The sequence below is a fragment of the Natator depressus genome, chromosome 8 (genome assembly GCF_965152275.1).
Source record: "Natator depressus isolate rNatDep1 chromosome 8, rNatDep2.hap1, whole genome shotgun sequence".
Lineage (NCBI taxonomy): Eukaryota > Metazoa > Chordata > Testudines > Cheloniidae > Natator > Natator depressus.
Genome location: NC_134241.1, coordinates 22,619,505 through 22,644,514, shown reverse-complemented (window position 1 = coordinate 22,644,514; position 25,010 = coordinate 22,619,505). Strand labels below are relative to the sequence as shown.

Sequence of the window (25,010 nt, the reverse complement as noted above, 5' to 3'; positions counted from 1 at the left end):
TCATCAGTCTGCTTCTTTTGCAAAAGTACTTCATGGAAGTTCCCACACACAAGGCCCTTTTCTCAGCTCTGGCAGCTGATTTGTTTGTTTCTCTGTTGAGTAGCAACCACTGCCCATACTGGCTTAGACTGGCACCTTGCAACCTGCACTGAGTGGGGGGGAGAGTATAGGTGCACTGTCTCAGGAGCAGAGCAAACACAGAATGGTGACTCAAACACAAATAGTTTAATCCCTGCTTCCCCCTTCCTCTGGAGAGAAGTAAATTGCATCAGTCCCTTTCCTGGCATACGTCCGCTCTGCAGCAGCTCAGCTGCACTGACTGTATGTGTTGAGAAGAGAAGGGAGACAAAGATGATACACCTCGATCCCTCCTGTTTTCTGCCCATGGCACTCAATGGTTTAGGCCAGGTATGTCTACACTTCAATTAAACACCAGTGGCTGGCCAGTGTCAGCTGATTTAGGTTTGTGGGGCTTGGGCTGTGAATTTGTAAGATTGCAGAATAGATGTTCATCTTGAGCTGGAGCCCAGGCTTTGGGACCCTCCCTCCTTGTGGGTGTTTAATTGCAGTGTGCACATACCCGTAGTCTCCTGAGGGCTGTAATATTTTGGTCTAATTCCAGGTGTTCAGCTTTACATAGAGGTGGCTGGGTGATGTTTAGTAACTTCAGAAATATAAGTCAGGGTAGGTGATCTGGAGGTCCAATATGGCTTTAAACTCTGCGACTCTGATAATGCTCTGCCTGTTCCCCAACCCTTCCCTCCTGCACAGGTGAGGGGGTAGAGGCTCATTGGTGGATGCAGTTCTCCCTGAATCATGCTCTGTAATGTGGGTAGCACAAGCAAGAGTGCAGGGGAAGTGGTTTACACCTCTTTACTCCTCTGTGTGGCAATCCTCACATGACTGAGCCTGTTGTGAGCTATGACAATATAAACAAATATATCTTTGCCTCATCTTGATCTCTTCACTCTCCTAGTCGATATCCAGTCACCAACACCTAAACCAGGGGTGGCCAACCTGTGGCTCCAGAGCCACATGCGGCTCTTCAGAAGTTAATATGCGGTTCCTTGTATAGGCACCGATTCTGGGGCTGGAGCGATAGGTACCAACTTTCCAATGTGCCAGGGGGTGCTCACTGCTTAACCCTGGCTCTGCCACAGGCCCTGCCCCCACTCCACCCCTTCCCACCCCCTCCCCAAGCCTGCCGTGCACTTGCTCCTCCCCCTCTCCCGGAGAGCCTACTACACTCCATGAAACAGTTGGTCGGGAGGTGCAGGGAGGGAGGGGAAGGCACTGATTGGCGGGGCTGCCAGTGGGCAGGAGGCTCTTGGAGGGGAGCTGATGGGGGGCTGCTGATGTATTACTGTGGCTCTTTGGCAATGTACATTGGTAAATTTTGGCTCCTCAGGCTCAGGTTGGCCACCCCTGACTTAGACATTCCAGACATATAGCCCTTGTTGAATTTTTACCTCCTGGGCTCATCTTTTTGGCCCATTTGCAGTCATTGTACCTTCTGAAAGCAGCTACTTTTCAGACACTATGCAGAACAATGACACCAATATGTGCCAATGTCTCTAACCCAGACTTGAAAGTGGCACTCTGCTGTATCTAGTATCGTGGGGAAAACACAAAACCACACTGGTCTCTACAGCTGGCAACATCCTTCGGGTTGCCCTCCCAAGTGTTTCAGTTTGAGTTAGAATTTTCAGTTCTTTTTCAGGTTTCATAATTAAATTGGAGGGTGGGTACTTTTCACACTAGTGTTTTTTAAATAATTACAATACTATGGTTTCCAAATAGTTTCTTAATGGTCTTACATTCTTGGGTTTATTTATTCCCAGTTCAATTCACCCAAGCACTCTAATACCTGTAGCCCTAATGCCTTCTAGTATGACCCTATCCAAACTTGCAAACCACGTCTGGCTGGGCGTAGTCAATATTCAAATATAAAACACTCAATGAACACCTAAGCCTGAGGTTCTCATATTGCCTTTAGGTTTCTGATTATACATTTCAATTTGATTCTAACCAGTTCAAGATGTATCTTCTTAACTATTATGATCTGGGCATGGTGGGTAGCATATTAATGGTTCTGGTTAACCACTTCTTCTGTTTCATCTCATTTCCTTCAGACAATTCCCTTTTTTTCACCAGCTTTTATAAGTTTTCTCTGTGATATGTTGCAGCAATCTGTTGGAGATCTTTTAAATAAAGGAGAAGTATGTATTTTGACATAAATAATGTTTGTGACATTTGAATTTCCCCAGAAAACCTCAGATACTTCAGGTTTAAAGGTCAGCATGATTTTTACCGTCTGACTGAAGGACAAGGAAATATGCCTGAAACTACACAGCAAGTGAGTGGCGTTGTCTTAATTTAAATGGAAGATATGGGCCAAAGGTGTTAACATAACTCAGTCACTGTCGAACATTAAACAGTGTTAAGCAGGGTTTGGCATACAGATACTTTAGCCCTCTTAGTATTATGGCAAACATATTATTTAAACTATTTTAATTTTTATTAAAGATAAAAGAATGAGAAAAAAAACAGTTAAAGTATTTGAAATATAAAATATTAAATAGGGCTTTAATTTTATTTTTTGTTTCCTATCCCTCTAGCTGGAGAGAGTTTTAGAAGGAAAAAAACTCCTGGTTTAACGGTTTCTTAGAAGGTATAAAAGATGGTAATAACTGTCCTTTTGGGGAAAAGAGAAAAAATTAGTAGAGATGTGCTGGAGCTGTTGTTGCTACTGTTGTTAAAATCTGACCCTTTTTCATTTCAGGTGGTGTTCAGGATTCAGCTGGAGCTGGGAGAGTGCAGCGGGGGCAATGTCATCTGGATCCTGCTCTCCACCCTGGAAGAAGGGAGGCTATCCTTCAGGATTAGGACAAAGAAGGTCTGGGGTTCCAGGAGCAGGGGTGCTATTTCAGATTTGCGGGAGGGAAACTTTAACTGTGATTCCAGGGGCTACTTGGGCACCTGAAAACCCTAAGATGTTTTTTTTTTTCAGATAACAACTTAGAAAATAGCTGACAGGAGCACTGTATCTAATTCTATACAAAGAAATACAAACACCAATTAAAGCCATATTTTAAGTTTATATGTAAGTTTAGAACAATCAGGAGGTAATACAGCAAGATAGTCCCAATCCCAAGCCTCAAGGGATCCATTCTGGAGCTTAAAGCAGATATCAGAAACACAAGTTTGATACTTTGTACACTATCTTTAGTAGAGATAAATAAAAATAAATAAAATCTGCTTAGTTTTTCTAACAAACTCTGTGTCACTGCCATTATCTACTCTATTTTAGTCAATTTTTTTCATACCACTAAAATGTATTTCCTTAATTTTAACATACTTGTTTTTTTTTCTCTTTTATTGAGAACGGGAATTTATTTTTCTAATTATTTTGCCATTTATGTTTACCTATCACAATCGTGTTTGTGACTCACTAGCATTTGACTCCATCATTACTATTAATATCAGACTTGGAACCACATTTATTTTCCTATGCATTTTAAGTTATTTTACAGATATAATTAAAAATACAATTTGAAAATAAGCGACCTTCATCTGCACAGTGTCTAAAGTTATGTGTTTAGCGAATGTGTTTTTTTAAAACTGGCACTGCTAAGGGGAGTACAAGCTAAATTTACACTCTAGAACAGTGTTTCCCAAACTTGGGATGCCGCTTATTCAAGGAAAGCCCCTGGTGGGCCAGGCCGGTTTGTTTACCTGCCGCATCTGCAGTTTCGGCCGATCGCGGCTCCCACTGGCTGCGGTTCGCTGTGTCCAGCCAATGGGGGCTGCGGGAAGCAGCAGCCAGTACATCCCTCGGCCCACGCCACTTCCCTCAGCCAGGCAGAGCGAACCGCAGCCAGTGGGAGCCGTGATCAGCCAAACCTGCAGATGTGGCAGGTAAACAAACCGTCCCGGCCCGCCAGGGGCTTTCCCTGAACAAGTGGTGTCCCAAGTTTGGGAAACACTGCTCTAGAAGAATACTATTATTTGATTGTCCAACTTTAAATAATAAAATAATGATAATTACTCCAGTCAGGACAGGTTAGGTATTTTAGAAATCACTACTCAAAGAATTTAAATTGAAGCATTAGTGAAATAAAATTATGAAATGCACAGACCAGTCAAAAAACTAAAATAACAGTACTGTAATCCTTTGTGAACTTTCAAAGAATAAAATTACAGAGAATATATGTGCATTGCGCATTTCCACAGGAAGTACCAAGAAGTAACAACAACAGCAAGTGTGTGTGCATGATAGACAGAGAGTGTTTGTTGGGGGTTTCATGTGGTAGCCTCTGTGTGTGTGTGCGTGTGAGAGAGAGAGAGTGTTGAAGGGGGTGTGTGTGAGAGAGAGAGAGAGAATGGGGGGGGATGCGTGAAGGAGACTGTGTGAGTATGTGAGAGAGAGAGTGTGTGTGTTGGGGGGAGTGTGTGAGGGAGACTCTGTGTGTGTGTCTGAGTGAGTTTGTCAGTGCATTGTCTCTTTAAGCCAAGCACTCAGGAGCCTGAACACTTGTTCAGTACAGCAGCAGTCACAGCTGCCACTCCTGAACCAGAAGCACCAGCACAGTCAGGCTCCCTGTCACTCACCTCAGCTCAGCAGAGACCCACTCAAGCATGGCTACCTCTAGCACCAGGTGAGCTCCCCCAGCACTGCACCAGCCATGTATCAGCTTCCCAAAGCAGGGGAGACTGTCGTGGCGGTGGGAGCTGGGTGGCCAGAGAGTGGCAGCTGCTGGTCAGGCGCCCAGCTCTGGGAGGGGTGGCTATGGGGAGGTGAAGGCAAATTTTGGAGTGGCTATAGCTCCCCCTCCCACCCCAGGAGATAGTGGGGGTGGGAACCACAATGGTGATGCTTGCTCCAGTTGCCTCTGCCTGGTCTTCCCTCTGTTCTTCTATTTTCTCCCCATCTCTTTCTTTAAGGTTCCAAAATGGAGTGGTGGGTGGAAAAGCCTATCCAGTCATTATTTTGTCCATGATCCAGGCATAATATTCAATAAACCAATTTTGTTTAATTAATTTCCAGACTCACATTTTCTTATTTACCAAGCATGATCTCGATGCAGTTCTTGAGTTAAATCAGTAGGCTTTTTTATTTAGAGTAATACAATTTTTTTGTCTGGTTTCTTGCACCCGTTGCCTATTAATATTTATTATTTTAGGTTAACATGATATTTTATGAACGTGCACTCACTTTTTCAGTTGAACTCACAATGAAGGTAAATTTGTAGGCTAATTATCACAACAGTAGTACCTAAGTAACTCAGTTACCCTACTGGCTGGGCCTCTGCTCCAACCAAGAGTACTGTCATGTGAGCCACGTGATGATTTTGTAGATTTACTATTGTAGAGTGGTCAACAGTCAGACTGCTTAGAATAGGCCAGGGCTTAGAGAAGCCTGTGTGTTGACACAAGATAATACAGGTTGTGTTTAGTTTAGAAAATCATGGAGAATGATAAGTTCTGTCTGTGTCCAGCAGCTTCAGTAAAGAATCCTCTTTGTATTCATTACTAGCATGATCTACTACTTGTCAATCGCAAAAAGAAAAGGAGTACTTGTGGCACCTTAGAGACTAACGAATTTATTTGAGCATAAGCTTTCATGATCTATAGCTCAGTTCATCGGATGCATCCAGTGGAAAATACAGTGGGGAGATTTCTATACATAGAGAACATGAAACAATGGGTGTTATCATACACACTGTAACGAGGGTGATCAGGTAAGGTGAGCTATTACCAGCAGGAGAGCAGGGGGAACCTTTTGTAGTGATAATCAAGGTGGGCCATTTCCAGCAGTTGACAAGAACGTGTGAGGAACCGGGGGGGGGGGGCAATAATTGGGATACGTGGAAGCACGCCACAGATTTTCAATAGTCCAGACTGGTTTTGTTATAACCAATAAGAAGTGTATTAACAGCATCCAAAAAGATGACAAAATGTAGAAAAATATAATAATCAGAAAAATATAGAGAAGAGACAGGTGAAATTAACTCCATACACAAGTTTGTATATCAAAGCTCTAAAACAAATCCCCTGACCTTTTGTAGCACCCATTGCCTTCCCACTCAGAACCTATCCTGAGACTAAGGTCCTAAGAAAGGAATACAAAAAAAAATGTATCAGGCCCCTGGTCTGCTTTGTCTATGGCTTGGCACCCCACCAATAATTCACATTTACTGGTACATAAAATATAAACATAAACAATGTTTTCTAGTTTCTTGTTCCTCTAGAAATTCTCCTGGATGATGACATGGGCCCATATATGGTACTAAATCTTGGTGTGTTAATAAGAGATGTCTTTCCGTGTTTGTTCTTTACTCCTTTTCATTTTTTTTAACTATATAAGCAAAAGGAGAGATAAGAAATGTTAATTATGGAACTAGGTGGATAAGTAGGATAAAAGTAGAGAAAGCAGATGCGGAATTGCTCTTTCTGTTGTCAGTAACCTGGAGTGTCTTCCACACAGGAAATAATTTGGTTGACTGCAATAATGTGGAGTGTTTTATATAAAGGAGACAATTTAGTGTCTTATGTAATGAATATTATAGCCCAATTTGTCTTACTGAATCATATACCTCTCTAATCAGGGGGTTTTGGAAAGCACAGGGTACTGCCATTGTACTGTAAAAACTGGGAAAAGGAGGTATTATTAATAGATCTTTAGATTTTAAGGACAGAAGGAAACATTAAATCATCTAATCTGACCTCTTGTATAACACAGACCATAGAGTTTCATCTAGTGACTGCTGTACTGAGTCCAAAAACTTGTGTTCAAATTAGGGTTACCAGATGTCCCTATATTATCGGGATCGTCCAGATATTAGGGGCTTTGTCTTATATATGCAACTGTACCCCCACCTCCTGAAAAAAAAAGAGTCCCAATTTTTAACTTTTGCTATCTGATTGTAACACTAGTTAAAAGTTCATCAGCCAGTCAGAATCACCAGCTGAGTAGCCCTTCATTTGCATGTCTGGTGTACAAAGAAAGCATCCATTTATTGGGTGTGAGCAGAAATGAAGGTTCAAAAATGGAGAAATTGGAGAACTGGAATATTCAAGACACGGACACACTTAGGAGAAACATCAGATATATTATTCCAACACTGTTACAGCTAATAAGCTAATAGCCATATGCCTGGACGTACTAAATGTAGGCTAAACAAAAAAAGCTTTCTGTGAAAGTTTTAATTAAGGAAAGTTTAGTAGCTAGAAATGTGGTTGCTGTGGTTAAGTATGAACCAGAACAATTTCCTCCAACTGCATGGTAGTTTGTAGATAACAGAGGATGCAGCTGTGAACCGGGAAGACAATAAATAAATAAATTAACATTTGTCATGGTTCCTTCTTCTGTTTAATTACTTTGCTTTAACTTTCCTGTTCTGTAGAGACTTTTCATTAGTGGGAAAGAAGATGCCAAAAATACTGACTTGTATTTTTTCTAACTAAGTTAGCTGATAGATTTCGGGTGAGGGATGCAGGCTCCAGGCTGGGGCAGAGAGTTGGGGTGTTGGAGGGGGTGAGGGGCATGGGCTCCGGCCAGGCGGCGCTTACTTCAGATGGCTCCCAAAAGTGACCGACACATCCCTCTGGCAGCGGCTCCTAGGCAGGCAGGTCAGGGGACCACCGTGCACTGCCCCTGCCTGCAGGCACCACCCACACAGTTCCCATTGGCTGCAGTTCCCAGCCAATGGGAGCCGCAGAGTCGGCACTTGGGGAAGGGGCAACACGCGGAGACTCCCCTGACCCCCATCAGGGGCCACAGGGACATGCCAGCCACCTCCGGGAGTGGCACGGAGCTTTAGCCCTGCTGCGCTGCCGTACCTTTAGCACCTAAAATCTTCCCAATTTGGCTTCAGTAGCATCTTGGAGATAGAGCCTGATTCTGGGAGGAGGCGCTGGGAGGGAGGGGGAGGAGTTGAAGGAGGGAGGGGGAGGAGTCGATCTGTGGGTCCTGCGGAACCCCTGGAGTACCCTCGGGGACTCCCGGGGTGTTGCGGATCCATGGGTGGCAGGTCGCACAGGCTGGTGGAGGCTTTGCCTATCCAAACAGCCAGGCATGACTCCTCCCCCTGCCATGACTGTTCCCTGTGGCAGCATGTGGCTCCAGTCCTCCAACTCCAGACCCCCAGTGCTCTGCCGTGCTGGGGCCACTTGCCTTTCTGCACTCAGGAGTTGGGTTGCCAGCCGCCCCAGGCTGGGGAGGCTGGGGCTGTGAGCTGCCTGCCTTCCCGGCGCTCCAGGGCTGGGGAGGTTGGGGCCACACGCTGCCTGTCCTACCGCACTCCAGAACGAGGGGCCAAGCCGAGGGATTGAGCCGGTGGCCACGGTGGGGAGGAGGAGGGGCCGGCTCTGGGCTCCGGCAGGGGACAGGAGCAGAAAGGAGGGCTTGTCTCCAGCAGGGGGTGAATGAGGCAGGGTGTCAGGTGGAAGGGGCAGCCTCCCCCAGCTGACGGTTCACGCACCGCCCATGCGCGGACCCCAATTTGAGAAATGCTGGTCTAGACCTGACAAATGTTTGTCTAATTTGCTCATAAAAATCTCCAATGATGGAGATTTCATAACCTCCCTAGGCAATTTATGCCAGTGCTTAATTATCCTGACAGGAATTATTTCTTAAGGTCCAACCTAAACCTCCCTTACTGCAATTTAAGCCCATTGCTTATTGTCCTGTCCTCAGACGTTAATGAGAACAATTTACCTCCCTCCTCCTTGTAACAACCTTTTATGTACTTGAAAATGGTTATCATGTCCACTCTCAGTATTCTCTTCTCTGCACTAAACAAACCAATTTTTTTCAATCTTCCCTCATAGGTCATGTTTTCTAGACCTTTAATCATTTTTGTTGCTCTTCTCTGGACTTTCTCCAATTTATCCACATCTTTCCTGAAATGTGGCACCCAGAACTGGACACAATACTCCAGTTGAGGCCTATTCAGCGCAGAGTAGAGTGGAAGTATTACTTTTCGTGTCTTGCTTACAACACTCCTGATAAAATATCCCAGAATGATGTTTGCTTTTTTTGCAACAGCGTTACACTGCTGAGTCATATTTAGCTTGTGGTCCACTATGACTCCCAGATCCCTTTCTGCTGTACTCCTTCCTAGGTAGTTATTTTCCATTTTGTATGTGTGCAACTGATTGTTCCTTCCTAAATGGAGTACTTTGCATTTGTCCTTATTGAATTGCATCCAGTTTGTCCAGATCATTTTGAATTTTAATCCTATCCTCCAAAGCACTTGCAACCCCTCCCAGCTTGGTATCGTCTGCAAACTTTATAAGTGTACTCTCTATGCCAATATCTAAATCATTGATGAAGATATTGAACAGAAGCAGACCCAATCCCTGCAGGACTCCACTTAATATGACCTTCCAGCTTGACTGTGAACCTTTGATAACTGCTCTCTGGGAATGGTTTTACAACAGTTATGCACCCATCTTATAATAGCTCCCTGTAGGTTGTATTTCCCTAGTTTGTTTAGGAGAAGGTCATGTGAGACAGTATCAAAAGCCTTAAAAAAGTCAAGATATACCACATCTACAGTTTCCCCACTATCCACAAGGCTTGTTACCCTGTGAAAGAAAGCTATTAGGTTGGTTTGACATGATTTGTTCTTAAGAAATCCATGCTGACTGTTATTTATCACCTTATTATCTTCTAGGTGCTTGCAAATTGATTGCTTGATTATTTGCTCCATTATCTTTCTGAGTACTGAAGTTAAGCTGACTGGTCTGTAATTCCCCAGGTTGTACTTATTTCTCTTTTTATAAATGGCCACTATATTTGCCCTTTTCCAATCCTCTGGAATCTTTCCCAGCTTCTTTTCGAAGATAATCACTAATGGCTCAGATATCTCCTCAGTCAGCTCTTTGAATATTCTAGGATGTATTTCATCAGGCCCTGGTGACTTGAAGGCATCTAACCTGTCTAAGTAATTTTTAACTTGTTCTTTCCCTCTTTTAGCCTCTGGTCCTACCTCACTTTCACTGGCATTCACTGTGTTAGACATCCAATCACTACTAACCTTTTTGTTGAAAACAAAAAAGTCATTTAGCACTTCTGCCATGTCCACACTTTCTGTTATTGTCTCCCACCCCATAGAATAATGGGCCTACCCTGTCCTTGGTCTTCCTTTTGCTCCTAATGTATTTGTATGTTTTCTTGTTACCCTTTATGTCTCTAGCTAGTTTAATCTCATTTTGTGCCTGGGCCTTTTAAATTTTGTCCGTACATACTTTGTTATTTTATTTTATTTATAAATAAATTGTGTTATTTGTTTATATTCATCCTTTGTAATTTAACCTAGGACTTTTTGTAGGACTCTTTTTTGAATTTCAAAAATGCCAGCGTGGTCTCTTGCCATAATTTCTCTCTTTCCTATGAATGGGATAGTTTGGTCTTATACCCTTAATAATGTATCTGAAAAACTGCCTACCTTCTTGAACTGTTTTTTCCCTTACACTTGCTTCCCATGGAATCTTATCTACAAACTTCCTGAGTTTGCTAAAGTCTGCCTTCTTGAAATCCATTATCTTGCTTTTGCTGTTTTCCCTCCTACCATTCCTTAGAATCATGAACTCTACCATTTCATGATCACTTTCACCCAAACTGCCTTCCACTTTTCTTCCCATTCCAGGCCAGGCACTGGCTTCAGATATAATACGGTGGAGCTAACTGGGCCCAAAGCCTCTCTTTAACCTCTTCCATGCTGGCAGGCAGTTTCTCTAGTTCATCAAAGCTCCAGTAAGGATAAGTGAAATAAAATTTTAAAACCTTATTTTTTTCCAAAATGGCTGATGGCACAAAAATGCACATGTTCAAGAACAGGGGACAAAGCAGAAAGGAGGTGTGGAAAATATCCAAAAACATATGATGAGTAAAAGTATAGATGTATAATTACTGTTGTTTTTCTTAAAGCCCCTGTGACAATCAAGGTCCCGAACTCCCAGGAGGACAACAGAGTGACTGAATCCTAAAGTATAAGCAATTGGATCAGTTGATTGTATACAATGTTATTGTACTATAAAAGTGTATTGAGTAAGGTCTTATGAAAGCCAGTGACACACTAGTGATTAATATCATTGTGTGCTCTATGAACAGGCTGTGTATAAAGAGGTATGTATGTGTGGTGGTAATACGTATTTAAAAGATGTTGTGGAGGGAGCAGATCAACAAGTTTGCCCTATACAAAGGAATGTTGTTCTGCCTGTGTCTCCATTGTGAAATGAGCAAGGGGATGACAGAGACAATGCAAGTTCATTTGCATCTAAATTCACAGGAGCAACAAATTAAGAAAATGGTGAGGAAGACAGGAGAAAAACCTTCATCTGGGGATTCACTTCATAAGAATACACTTCAAACAGGGGCAGCAGGTTTGTATAATTTTTGGTAGTACCCAGAACGGGTCCAAGCCCCCCCCCCCCCCCGCCACACACACACACACACACACACACACACACACACATCTGCCTAACGCTCTGGGAGGGAGTTTGGGTGCAGGCTGGGGCAGGGGTTTGGGGTGTAGGAGGGGGTACAGGGTGCAGGCTCTTGTTATGCTTATAAGAAGCACACGGGATCTTTTTCAGGGGAAAAGGCAATATGCCACGTTTACTGAAGATACAACAATTAGCATACGTATTCAATCACACACACACACACACTGTGCTGTGTGCTTGTCCCTACCTATCACCACAAAACCATGTAGCAAAAATACATCATTAAAAACATGTGTAAAACAAACTCAAAAATGTTACGCGTTTTGTACAACGAACAACACGTATATGTTACATCTTAAAAACCAGTATCTTTTAAAAATGCAAGTATTAGCCAACCCCCAGTAAATAAATGCAACCACATGTACTATTTACCAAAAATAAAAAAAAGCACAAAGCACTATAACCGCCACACCGGTTAATTTCTCTGTTACCCTTAGCCTAAATTGGCACAATCTAACTAATCACGTGTTGTCAAAAACAAAGGTAATTCAGTTTTTACAACAAACACAAAGGAATATAGGGAAGCGTGTTATTCAAATATTACATGCAAATAAAAACATATTAAAAATTGCTAAATATAAAAAAAACGAACAGCCTATCACTGGTACAACATTTTTACAGGCTGGTCCCCAACTTGTCAGGGCATATTGTCTATTATGTTTCACTCATTATTAGTTGTGTTAATATTGTCCTGTGCTTGCTTGCTAAAAATGTGCTGTATGTGCTGTTAAACAAAAAAAAATGTTTGTTAAATTACAACCACAAGCTCAAATTGCCTCTCAGTATATTGCTATAAAACAATTGTATAAAATATGACCCAGTCAAGAATTTTTCTTGAGGGATCAAAAGGGGAACATGTAATAATAAAATTTTATGTTTGTATTTTATATAATTTAAAATAAAAAATAATAATGTAGCATGTATTAAATGTATTGGTGTATAATTTAATCATATCCAGCCAGACATGCTTTTTAAATAGCAAAAAGGAATGGCCTAATGGGCCATTAGTAAAAATACATCAGCCAAAATTTGTGTATGTGCTCATTTCAAGGCAGTAACAAACCTTTAAGGGCCACCAATTTGTTGTAGGTTTAGCATTTTAAAATAAATTAAAAAATGCCATAATTGTTTTCTTTTGCATTGCAACTTAAAGTTCCTGTTCAAAATGTTTTGTGTAAATTAATTTTGTTTTGTGTGTAAATAAAAAATGTGTATGTTAAAAAATAAGTGTAAAGGCTATCGCTAAACTAGATGGTCTAGGGAGGAACCAGATACAGATGCAAGGGTGCCAGGAGGCTGCAACACGCCCCTATTGAAATGTCAGAGGCGGGCAGATTAATGACTCTAAAGATGAGTCAGGCACCTATCAATGGGGACAAAATAACTGTAATTAACACCAGCATGGAATAACTCCCTAAAAAACTTTATAAAAAAACAAAATAAAAAATGAGAAGAACAATTTAAGAAAACAAGCACTCGTCAAACAACAATTAATTACAGCATGACGGTGCAAAACTCATTGGTCCCAATGAAGGAAAATCACTATATAAACAGGGTGCCTTGCCATGAAACTTTTGGTTCATCCTCCCAAGACTTCCCTGGAGCATCGTGTCATGACCGATGGAACCCAGCTCCTCCCTACCTGTGATCAACCTAGCTGGCCACTAGGTTGATCCAGACTCTGGACTGGTAACTAGAACATCGACTGGCAGGACAGGGTGTGTGTGTGTGTGGTGTAATTGAATGCATATGCTAATTGTTGTATCTTCAATAAATGTGGCGTATTGCCTTTTCCCCTGAAAAAGATCCCATGTGCTTCTTATAAGCATAACACTCTGGGAGGGAGTTTGGGTGCAGGAGGGGTGAGAGGTCAGTCTCTGGGAGGGAGTTTGGGTGCAGGAGTGGGGTGGGCTCTGGGAGGGAGTCAGGGGGTGGGCTCTGGGCTGGAACAGGGGGTTGGGGTACAGGAGAGGGTGAGGGGTGCAGCACTTACCTTGGGTGGCTCCCAAAAGTGACCCGCACACTCCGCTGGCAGCTTTTCCGCAGGCACCTCACCCTCAGCTCCCATTGGCCGGGAACTGTGGCCAATGGGAGCTTCAGACTTCGCGCCCAGAGTGAGGGTGAGCAGGAAGCCGCCTTAGCCTCGCTGCTCTGCCGGTAGTGGCGGTGGCAGCTGGGGGCCCCTGGGCCCTTTTAAATCGCCTAGGGGTGGCAGGCAAGGCTGGGAGACACTGGGGGAGGCACGCAGGGGCGGCAGGCAGGGCCGGGTAGAGACTTGGCCCCGAACATTGGTGGACCTGAGCCCTGAATATTCCTGGAGCACAGGCACCACGGGCCCATATAACTCACCGCCCCTGACTTCAAAGGCCTATAAAAATACTGGATACTCTTTCTTGCCTGGAGGGCTGGAGATGCTGGTAACTGGATGTAAATAAGGAAGCTGCTTAGGCAAAGATTCCAACTTGCCAAAATTAAGTTTCAGTCACTAAGAAGTGTGTTACTTTTGTTTTATTTATAACCATTTCTGTCTCTGTTACTCTTGCTTAGAATCACTTAAATCTATGTTCATTACTAATAAACTTATTCTTAGTTTTACTATAAACTATCTCAGTGCTGTTATATTGAAGTAAAACATGAGTCCTCAGCCAAACTACCAGGCTGGTGTGTTCATTGTCTCTCTGGAGACAGCTAACTTAATTTCTGTGAGAGTCCAGTGAGAGGGATTGAACACTGTAGAGAGATGGGAACTGGGGTTCACTAAACGTTTTCTGCAAGGCAAGGTTAAGACTGGCAGTCTTGAGGAATTTGCTGGTGAGGCAAACAGACTGGTTTTGCAAGACTGACACACAGGTTAAGCTCCAGCAACACACAGGTTAAGCTCCAGGTTAAGCTCTTGCTGAGACAGAGGGACTTAAAAGTTTACTTTTTAAAAATGAAAGCTGAGACTCACCCTTAATTCTATGAATCTAGGAGATGGGGCTGTGATGTTCTCCTAATGGCACAGTGGCTTACAGATCTGGATGCCATTAGGAGAACATCACAGCCCCATCTCCTAGATTCATAGAATTAAGGGTGAGTCTCAGCTTTCATTTTTAAAAAGTAAACTTTTAAGTCCTGATGGTTGGAGAGAAAAGCTTAAAAATATGACCCAAGTGCATCCTAAAGTCTAAAAACAAAACAGAAGACAAACAAAAATGAGCCACTTTTTTAAAAAAAATCTCATGATTTTTGGATTAATCTGACAATTTTTAGGCCTGCCCCATGAGGTTTGACTACTTGGAGTTGGCAACACTCTAATCCCACTCATTACAACATGTCTTTAATAAAGCAAACATTCAAAGAAATTGCACATGATAAAGTCATATCACTGCAGAAATTACAATCTCTGGTATGTACCAATGGTTTGCATGTAAAACATCTTGGCTTGCAAAATAGACTTTGCATCACCTCTTTCAATGTAATGTACCCTGGGTGTTAACATTTTTATTACACAGTAGAAAATGCCCTTAGCATTTTGAATGCTATTGGAATTTTCTGATTGCTTGTAAATGATGCAATACAGTGCCTAGATAGATCAGTAATATTTTCATGGCAGGAACTGTTGTCACACTTCAGGGAAACTGCACTTGTATTCCTCTTCCTTCCTTAAGGACACCCACTCTAGGCTCAGTCATCACCTCTTTTGGGTGGAGACACATGTCTCTTTCCCTCCTGACTGGGTTTTTTTCCAGGCTGCATAGTTCCCTGCCTAACACTGTGATATCCCTGGCAAGCCAGAATGCCTAAACTGGCTAGTGACTGCACTTTGTTTTCTCTTCAGAGGATATGAAAATGTAATAACCAGCAGTTATAAATTACCACAAAGCTCCTTCTAAGCAAGCACATTTATTATTAAGGTGAAAGCATGCGAGAGAAAGCACATTAAACACAATAAAAGAACCTATATGAATGTAAAAGCTTACCAGAGATCACCCTTCAGTGTTATGGGGCCTCAGTAGGCCAAAGTCCTTCCAACACTCCCCAGGAAGGATTGGGGCCTCCTTGTACAGAAGATCCTGTCTTTTTGGTGGATCAGAAAGAAGACTTTGAGTCAGTTTAAACTCTGGCTATTTATCCAAAAGTCCTTTCTTTGTCTGTTGGTCTCTGAAGAATCCAGTTGGAACCAGTATATGCCAGGCTCTCCAGGTGGTGTTACATCTCTAAGGTGTTACAGCCTGAGTGAATTTCTCTAGTCACTGTTCTTAACTTCTGGTGGAGCTGTGGTCACCCTCCCCCATGGAATTACGTACAGTCCTTGTCCCACAATGATTCTTAATACAATAAGATCTCACAAAGAGAATTGCAAGAATTTGCTGAATCTGTCACACTTATTACGGATTTGTACAGCCCTTAGCACACTGAAGCTCTGATCTTGGTTAGGACCTCTAGACGCTACTGTAATACAAATAATAATAATAATAATAATAATAATATTGCATTTCCCTCCCCCCCATTCTTTCTCTTTTATCTCTGATTTTTTTATTTAATTTCAAAATACCATTAAGACACAGAACAGATGTGCATTTCAGAGTGATTAGTGCCTTCCTCAGACTCAATCTTGCATACCTGCTTTATAACAACCTGCCAGAAATAATCACTGTGTTTTGCATTGCCAGTCATGCCTTCCAGTGCAACTACCATTAGGCACTACCATTAAGCACCATTCTTGATTGTGTTTTCAGGATAGCACCCTTATTGCTTGGTCATAAGATGGTATGATGAAATTGGCTGCCATCTAGATGAAATGTCTATAAGGTGGGTGCAAAACTGATTGAAATATTGTACTCAAAGACTAGTTATCAATGGTTTGCTGCCAAAACTGGGAGGGTCTGTCTTTGGTCTGGTTATTTTCATGAATGATTTGGATAATGGAGTAGACAGTATGCTTATAGCATATATGGATGACACCAAACTGGGAGGGGATGCAAGCACTGTGGAGGACAGGATTAGAATTCAAAACAACATTGACAAACACAAGTGCAAAGTATGTACTTAGGAAGAAAAAAATCAAATGCACAACTACAAAATAGGGAAAAACAGGCAGGATCTGGGGGTTATCGTGGATCACAAATTGAATGAGAGTCAACCATGCGATGCAGTTGTGAAAATGGCTAATATTCTGGGGTGTGTTAACAGGAACGGATATGTAAGACACGGGAGGTAATTGTCCCAGTCTATTTGGCACTGGTGAGGCATCAGCTGGAATTCTGCATGCAGTTCTGGGCACTACACTTTAAGAAAGATGTGGACAAATTGGAGAAGGTCCAGAGGAGAGCAACAAAAATGACAGAAGGTTTAGAAAACCTGACCCATGAGGATAGCTTTGAAAAACTGGGCATGCTTAGTCTTGAGAAACGGTGACTGAGGAGGGAACTGATAACAGACTTCAAAGATGTTAAGGGCTGTTACAAAGAAGACTGTGATGAATTGTGCTCTATGTCCATTGGTGGTAGAGGACAAGCAGTAATGGGCTTAATCTGCGGCAAGAGAGATTTAGAATATATTAGGAAAATCTTTCTAACTATAAGGATAGTTAAGCTCTGGACCAGGCTTCCAAGGGAAGTTGTGGAATCCCCATCATTGGAAGTTTTTAAGGACAGGTTGGACAAACACCTGCCAGGAATGGTCCAGGTTTATTTGATCCTGCCTCAGCTCAGAGGACTGAACTAAAATGACCTCTCGTGGTCCCTTCATGCCCTGCATTTTTATGACTCTATGTATTTTATCCTCCCCAACCTCCCCATTTCCTGTCCATACATAAGAGACAATTTGGGAGCAAATGAAGAACAGTGTCTTTTTGAGCTCCTGCAGCTTTACATTACCTGCAGACTACCTTGCTTGTGATAAGGTAGCTAGTGTGTAAAAAGCTACTTGATTGAAAAAGGGGGTTCTTAAAACTGCCAAGATTGTAGCTTCAGAAAAAAATGCAACAACCACATAAACAGAAAAAAAGAAAAACTACACTGTGGTGTGAAATGCATAGAACTATGAACGAGCTAATATTTTCCCCTTCTGTATTCACATCTTCTAAACATTTTTTTAAAAAAAAAAACCACTATTTTCATAAATGAATGCTCTGAGGCATATAGGCCTAATGCAGACATCATAACTTGGACCTCCGCAACATGTCTAAGAAAATCTGTGGTTGAACCAAGAACAGAACCCAGGTTTTATGAGCCCCCGTCCAAAACCTTAACTACAAAACCACCTTTCCCTTTTGTGCTCTCATAATGACCCCAATCCAAGAACGCAATCGAGCACATGCTTAATTTTTAGCATGCAAATATTTCCAGTGATTTCAATGGAACCTATTGTGCTTAAAATTAAGCACCAGTTTTTGTGCTTTCCCGGAGTGGGTTGATATTTCCAAAAGCAGAAACAGGCAAAACAAGAAATCTTGTGAGATTACCAGCTGAATTTTACAGATCCAAGATATGTGGAAAAGCAATGAATTTCTGCATGTTTCTTTGAAACTGTTAACATTTTCACATCGCTAGTTGTATGGCCTTTCTTGCTATTTGCTCGTGTCACTTATCACATTGTTAATATCAGGCAGAAACACACACTTGCTTGTGGACTACACTTGAAGAAGAAACTCCTCTTACAAGTCAAAGGATCCACCTCTCCTTCTCAAGGCCAGGTTTTCCTTGAATCTGCAGACAACACTGTCACTTTTTAAACATTCACTTTCTTTAATTCACATAATTACAAGAAGTAAAATGTATTGAAATGTATTGAAAGACTAAGAAATAAGAAAATTTGAGGCCGCTCAGATAAACCATTTGTGGCCTTGGGTACTCCATTCATGGTGACAAATAAGATCCAACACGTGGAATAAATCAGGATTTACTCTGGGGAACCTGACAAAAGAAATCATGGAGGCTCAAATAGTTGGCTTACCCTGCTTAGTTCTCTCCTACTGTGAGTTAAGGTTCTCTTTTGTCCATGATCAGAGGACAGATTGAATGTTAAGTGTTGCTAACTGTTAAATATTGACAGTGAAACAAACTATTATTAGTCACAAAGCCAGATCTAATCTATTATTTATCAGCAAATAGCTATTGCAGTGATATCTACCCAAATATGTACAGAAATCTTAGAAAGACACTTGATGTTTTAGAAAGTTTGGTATTATGAGCTTAAAATGACTAATACAGTTTCAAAAGTGAGTGTGATGACTGTTTTAAATTTCTCAAGAACTTTTTATTCGAACAGAAACATCAGCAAATTGCCACAGCCAATTTGTTTTATTGCATTCAAAGCTATTCTGCATTACCCCACTATTCCCATCATAATAGTCACCTTCTTTCTGCCGAAGATGAGCTGAGCATGTCTTTCTTTATATCCTGTCAATGTGGCTTCTCAACTGGGTGAAGAATCACTGCACACCAATGAAACAGCACTGAAGGAATCCCCAGTCCATACAAATCACCCCATTTGTTTCTAATTAGTCCATCTGTCAACTGTCTAAATTGAAATGACTTATCCATATTGAATAGCTCTGTTACATCAAGGTCAATGGTCTCATGTGGCAGCTGGTTTCTTGTAAAGATGTGCCTTTCAAATGACATTCTTGCATGAATCAAAATATTCTTAACCTTTTTGAATGACTGTTATCTAGTAGTTTGCCCTTCCTTTTGTACTCTCATATCTTATAGATTCCACATGCAGCAGTGTGGAGGACTGCACTGTCTTTTGTTTGCTACTTCGCTCACACTCAGGAAGATCTGGAATATCCACACCATTTCTTCCAGTCCTCTATCACACGGCATAATTCAGGGTTATAAAAGGTTATGTGATTCCATTACATATCAGTGGCTAAAACCGACTGATTCCAGGGCTGCTATTACATACATCAGCTCTTAAATCAGCTTGAATTCCTATGATTCACAGAAAACTGTTTATACAACAAGTATTGCACTTGGTTCCCTGGATATAGGGCCAGCTGTTGAAGTTGGTTGGGCCCTCTATAAGATACTGCATACTCCTATTCTACTGGCATCCACTTTTAAAAGAATTTGCACACATTGCTCTCAGGAAGTGAACAGAAATCAGGGGTCAGATGTCTGATCCTAAAAAGCTTTCTGAGAAACAAGAAATTACTGCTTGAACATTCAGTTAAAAGGGTTAGTTCTGGGTTTTTCCCCGGTACTTTCAGTTTGATACATTTTTTTTTCTTTTTTGTTGTTTTTGTTCATATCCCGGTTTAAACGATTTTAATTGTTCATTTTAAATAGTTGTCATGTTACACCCCAGAAATTACTGCAGCCCAATGGTGGATGAAATTCCTACAGTAAGCAAGCCACATAAAGGTCTCAGAACTGAGAACCAAGGTGAATAGTGCAACATATCATATTTATCAAATGGTAATGAAAATCACAAAGATATAGAAGGAAAAAATGTATTCCTTGTCCAAGAAGTTACTAGCCCATGTTCAGCTGAAGAAAAAGCATACTATAGGGGAGGAATTTTCATGCTTCCTTCCAACACAAGAAGATTGGTGTTGTCACTAAAACTCTGCACTTGGTCCCAGGAGATCTGGGTCCAATTCCCATCTCTGCCACATATCGCTTGTGGGGCCTTGGACAAGTCACTTAAGGAAAAATTTCCAAAAGTGTTTATCTGACTTAGAAGCCTCAGTCCCATTTACTTTCAATGAGACTTAGGCTCCCAAGTGCCTAGGTCACTTTTGAAAATGGGACTTGGCTCCTAAGTCTCTTAAGAGACTAAAAATTGTACTCCCTTTTCCTCAATTCCTATCCATAAAATGTGGCTAACAATACTTCCTCTCTCCTATTATTGTCTGTTTACAGTGTAATTTATTTGGGATGGAGATTATCTCTTACTATATATAGACACAATATTTAGTACAGTGGAGTCTTGATTTTGGTTGGGCCCTCTATGCTACCATAATACTAATCAGCCTTTGTGATTGTGTAGCTTAGCTTTTAATTTGGTCTTTATAAAGCACTTTGGGATCCTCTGACAGGAAAAGACCAATCTATATGTAGGATATTCATACTATTTTATTCTTTACTTTAATTAGATGTTTGTTTGAAGGTTTGATCTTAGTTAAATAATGACATATTGCACTGAAGTTCAATGATACATTAAGCTAAGCACTGCTTCCTGATGGAAAGGAGAAATTAGTGTTCAATAAATTATATAAAAAGGACAAGAGTTCCTTTTTCCTCATTCCACAGTTGCCAACTTTCATGCGGTAAATAAGCACCCCGGCTTTCACAATAAGCCAAAAATCAATCTAATCCCATTTCAAAACAAGGCCAAAACAAGCCAATCCCTAAAAACCCCAATACTCTATGTGACTAGATCCCCACGATGTCCTGTCTGGAACTGTGGTGGGCCCACTGGGCACCCCAGACTCTCTCCCCCTCTTCCCCCTGTTTGCCCCTTGCCCCTGCTTGCTGGGAGACGATCAAAAAAAAGAAGCATCAAGCTACAACAGGCTGGAAGCCAAACAAGCAATGAGCTACAAGCAAAAAACTAGCCAACAAGCAACTCACAAGCCAATTAAGCCAAAAACAAGCCCAATTTCTGCATTTTTTTCATGGGTTTGGCATGTCTGGTGTGCACAGAGCAGTTCAGAAAACAGAATTTTCATCCTGAGGAAAGTTTCACTACATGTTTCTGCTCAATGAGCATTGGCCTGCTAAACCCAGGGTTGTGAGTTCAATCCTTGAGGGGGCCATTTAGGGATCTGGGGCAAAAATTGGGGATTGGTCCTGCTTTGAGCAGAGGGGGTTGGACTAGATGACCTCCTGAGGTCCCTTCCAAGCCTGATAGTCTATTATTCTATAGGACGATATCCTCTCTGCTCTATGAGCTATACCCCATTTGTCAATTATTGTTGCCATGATTAGGAGATGGCTGATAGATTGGACAAATAAATTTGGAGCATTGTTTTGCTGTGTTTTAAAAAAAATCTATTACTTTATGCATCTAACAACTGTGATATCTTTGAAGAATCAGACAATGTCATCTGCTGAGTAGTCAGACATTAGTGAAAAGGGAAATTGCATGTAAAAGAAGAATTTTAAAGCAATCTACTTGTCTCACTGAGGGAAACTTATCGGAAAGCAAGCACATAGCACCCATCTGATGACAACATAAACCCCTGTTCCCCTTCACATGGCTCTCTTTTTGGTGTGATATTTAATCATCTTATTAATGTTACATAAACTTTTTTTTTTTTTTTGCCTTTTGAGTCTTAGTAAAATGTGCTTCACCCCATTAAGGATTAGACAAAGCAAAAGTTCTCCCTTATAAAGGAAATAATTTTCCAATCAGCAGGTTATTTTTAATAGAAAGAGGTGTGTCTGGAATATTCCTAACTGTGGAATGATCATATTTTGTAGGGCTTTACTGGAAAGCAAAACAGACTAACTTACAGCTTCCACCTCTCTCTCTCTCTCTCTCTTTCAGTGTCATAGAGGAAGTGGATAAAATGGTGGGACCAAATGCTGTCCTCTAAATTTCCCCTTAAGAGTATATGAGATCATAATGGAAAAACAGACTGACATCAAGAGATATTTTCACAATAGCTATGGTTTGATATTTAAAAATTCCACTCTGATGGATCACAGAAAACTATCTAGGCATGGAAGTTCCACACAGATGTATCTGTGCTTCATGATTGCGATCCAGGATTCTTGACACACACCTTGTTCACTATATTTTACTGTTTGTTCTGTGTTTGGAATTAACCTAGAACATGTGTGTATTATACACATTTACGTACACATTGTACATTCCATAAACATGTACATGTTTACTATTAATACTAATTATTATTATTATTATTATTATTATTAGGCTGGTGTCCAAAATCCACAACCAGGCTAGGCTCCATTGTATTAGGTGCTATACGTATAATATTTGATCGTCTGTGCCCCCCAAAGAGCTTACAATCTAAAAGAGAGAAGATGTAACAAGTGGATGATACGTGCAAATCTTTAGCGGGTCAGTGGCAGTGATCCCCTGCCCAGACGTTATCAGGTTGCTGTGTGCATTACGGCAGAAATGGATTTCGACGAGGGACCAGAATGAGTACAAGATGGTGCATTTACAAATTTTGATTGAGAGCTTTTTTCACTTATCAGGGAAGGTAGGAGAGAACATGCTAAAGTGCTTGTTGGAGAAGTGGAGAAATGGATGCTGGAGGCTGGCATCATTGGTGAAGTGAAGTCCGGAGTTGACTTTGCTCAAAATATAGTTTAGATAAATAGGGCTATGTGTTTGCCACTGGACAAGCTTTGTTAAAAATTAATCCACAAAGCCACTACATTAGCCTCCTTCAAATCTGTCCTTCAACACAGGCCCGCCATGATGCTTGCAAAACAAATGACAATGAATGGACCATCCAAACACAGTTGGTATGCTGTGACTGCTGGTCTCTATGTTAATCATCATTGTCTCACAGCAACTTTGTGCTGCTCCTGCCTATTTGCTGTACTCACCTGTTGTTTTATCATATTTTTTTGAGTCCCAAACCTGCAACTAATTGCACACGGGTGCAGTGCTGCCCCTGTATGGAGCCCCACTGACGTGCTCATGTGCTGTCAATTGCAGGATCAAGACCATCATTTGCAACAATTTGTAGCAGCTGGTATCTTTTTTTATTATATGTGTATCCACAATAAGGCTTCAATCCCTGCTTGGGGCCTCTAGGTTAATAATTAATAAATAATAATAATATTGTTCACAACTCCATGTAAGTATACAGTATATAGATGCATCACTTATTCATTTCTGTTTTTTTAAGTTAACTGGAAAACAAAAGGTTTTTTTCCTTAAATGATGTATATATTGGTTCCTGTGTTTTTAAATATTACAATCATTCAGGTTTGAATTTGTTTTGGTAGTAGGGCTTTTATTTCACATTGTTATCATCCCTTTAATACTTAACAGTTAATAAAAGACTAAGTGCATTAACTTTCTCTCTCTTTCATAATATAAAAAATTCCAGGTCAAACAGCACTGGAAGTTTATTTACTGTGCATTTTCCCCATCGCAAAAAACAGATTGTATATGAAAGACAGACATAGAATGACAGCAGGAAAGGAAACGCCTCTGGCATGGAATAAAAGGTCATCAAAATAATCCTATTTCCTCTTCAAAGATTACCTGGGACTCCCAAACTTTTCTTATTTTCTTGCTTTACCGCTATCACTATGTAAAAAAGGAACTTACTCCACGTGTTGCAATTCTGTGGTATTGCGGTGAAACAAAGTAGCTCTTTACTTTCAGAGTTTACAAATATAAAAGCAACCAGCACATAGCTGTTGTCAGATCCACAGAACAACCACTTCCAACCGCATCACCTTACAAGCTCCATTGGAAAAGGTAAGAAATCCTTCTTATTGCTCTATGGTGGAGTATCTCTACACTGGGACATTAGAGAGCCAGTAACAGATGAAATCAAAGGATGCTAGTTATATAAAATACACCAATGCAAAAAAAAAAAAAAAGCTTAAGATCTTTAGTTTATATTCTTGCTAAAGTAAGATACCCAAGAAAGTATATTTAAATAGAGCCAGTTGTTATTACATTTTTCTGAAGACAGGGTGGTTTAATATACTTATACATGTTGAGGTATGTATAGACTGTATAGATGTAAATATTTACAGTTAATAGAATTGAAATATACATTATATATTATCAGCATTTATGTTTTTGTGTATCAGTTGCACAAACATGCAAATTACATAGCCAGATCCTTAACTGATATAAATTAAGTGAATGAAGATATGTCAATTTACACCAACTGGCCCATAAGATATATATGTGGTTTTTATACACCCCCTAACCACAGGGGAGGTGTTTATACTGTGATTAGAGCTGATCAGAAAATGGGTTTTCTTTCTGATGAAAATGTATATGAAAATGGAAAAAAAACCCACAATGGTTATCCATGGAAATTTTTGACTTTTCATCAAAAACACCCAAACCCAAAAACTTCTCTGCTGAAAACAGGGAAAACTTTGCAGTTTGGGTTTTTGCTTATTTGACAAAAATTCAAAATTTTCCACAAAAACTAGACACTTCTAATGAAAAATGTAGTTTAGTTCAATACGTGATTACACACAAAAAAACAGTTCTGATGGAAAATTTCAACCAGCCTTAAAAGTGATGGGTACCAATATAAGCACCTAAGGCTTGTCTACACTGCCATCTAGTTCAGACTAGAGGGAGTGTGAATAGCAATGCACACCATAGTGCTGCATTGTAACACCCCGGCATTGATGCTGCAGGTGCAAACATAGAAGTCCAGAGCTCAGGACTACAGCAGTATATTAGTTTTACCCTGTCTATTAAAAATACAGTACAGAGGAATGTATATAGTGTGAATCTATGTATTTAAGGTGTCTCAATGGGCACTTATGCTCTGGCCACTTTTGCAAATATAGTTATTAACAGTTATGTGTCATTCACTTCAG

At 40.9% G+C, this 25,010-nt stretch overlaps 1 long non-coding RNA gene across 1 annotated transcript; it reads left to right on the top strand.

The window, feature by feature from the left end:
• Positions 1-282: 282 nt before the first annotated feature.
• Positions 283-3,182, top strand: LOC141992773 (uncharacterized). The gene is made up of 3 exons (XR_012640646.1): positions 283-408; positions 2,268-2,356; positions 2,783-3,182. It is a non-coding gene; the product is annotated as an uncharacterized LOC141992773 (long non-coding RNA).
• Positions 3,183-25,010: the final 21,828 nt, after the last annotated feature.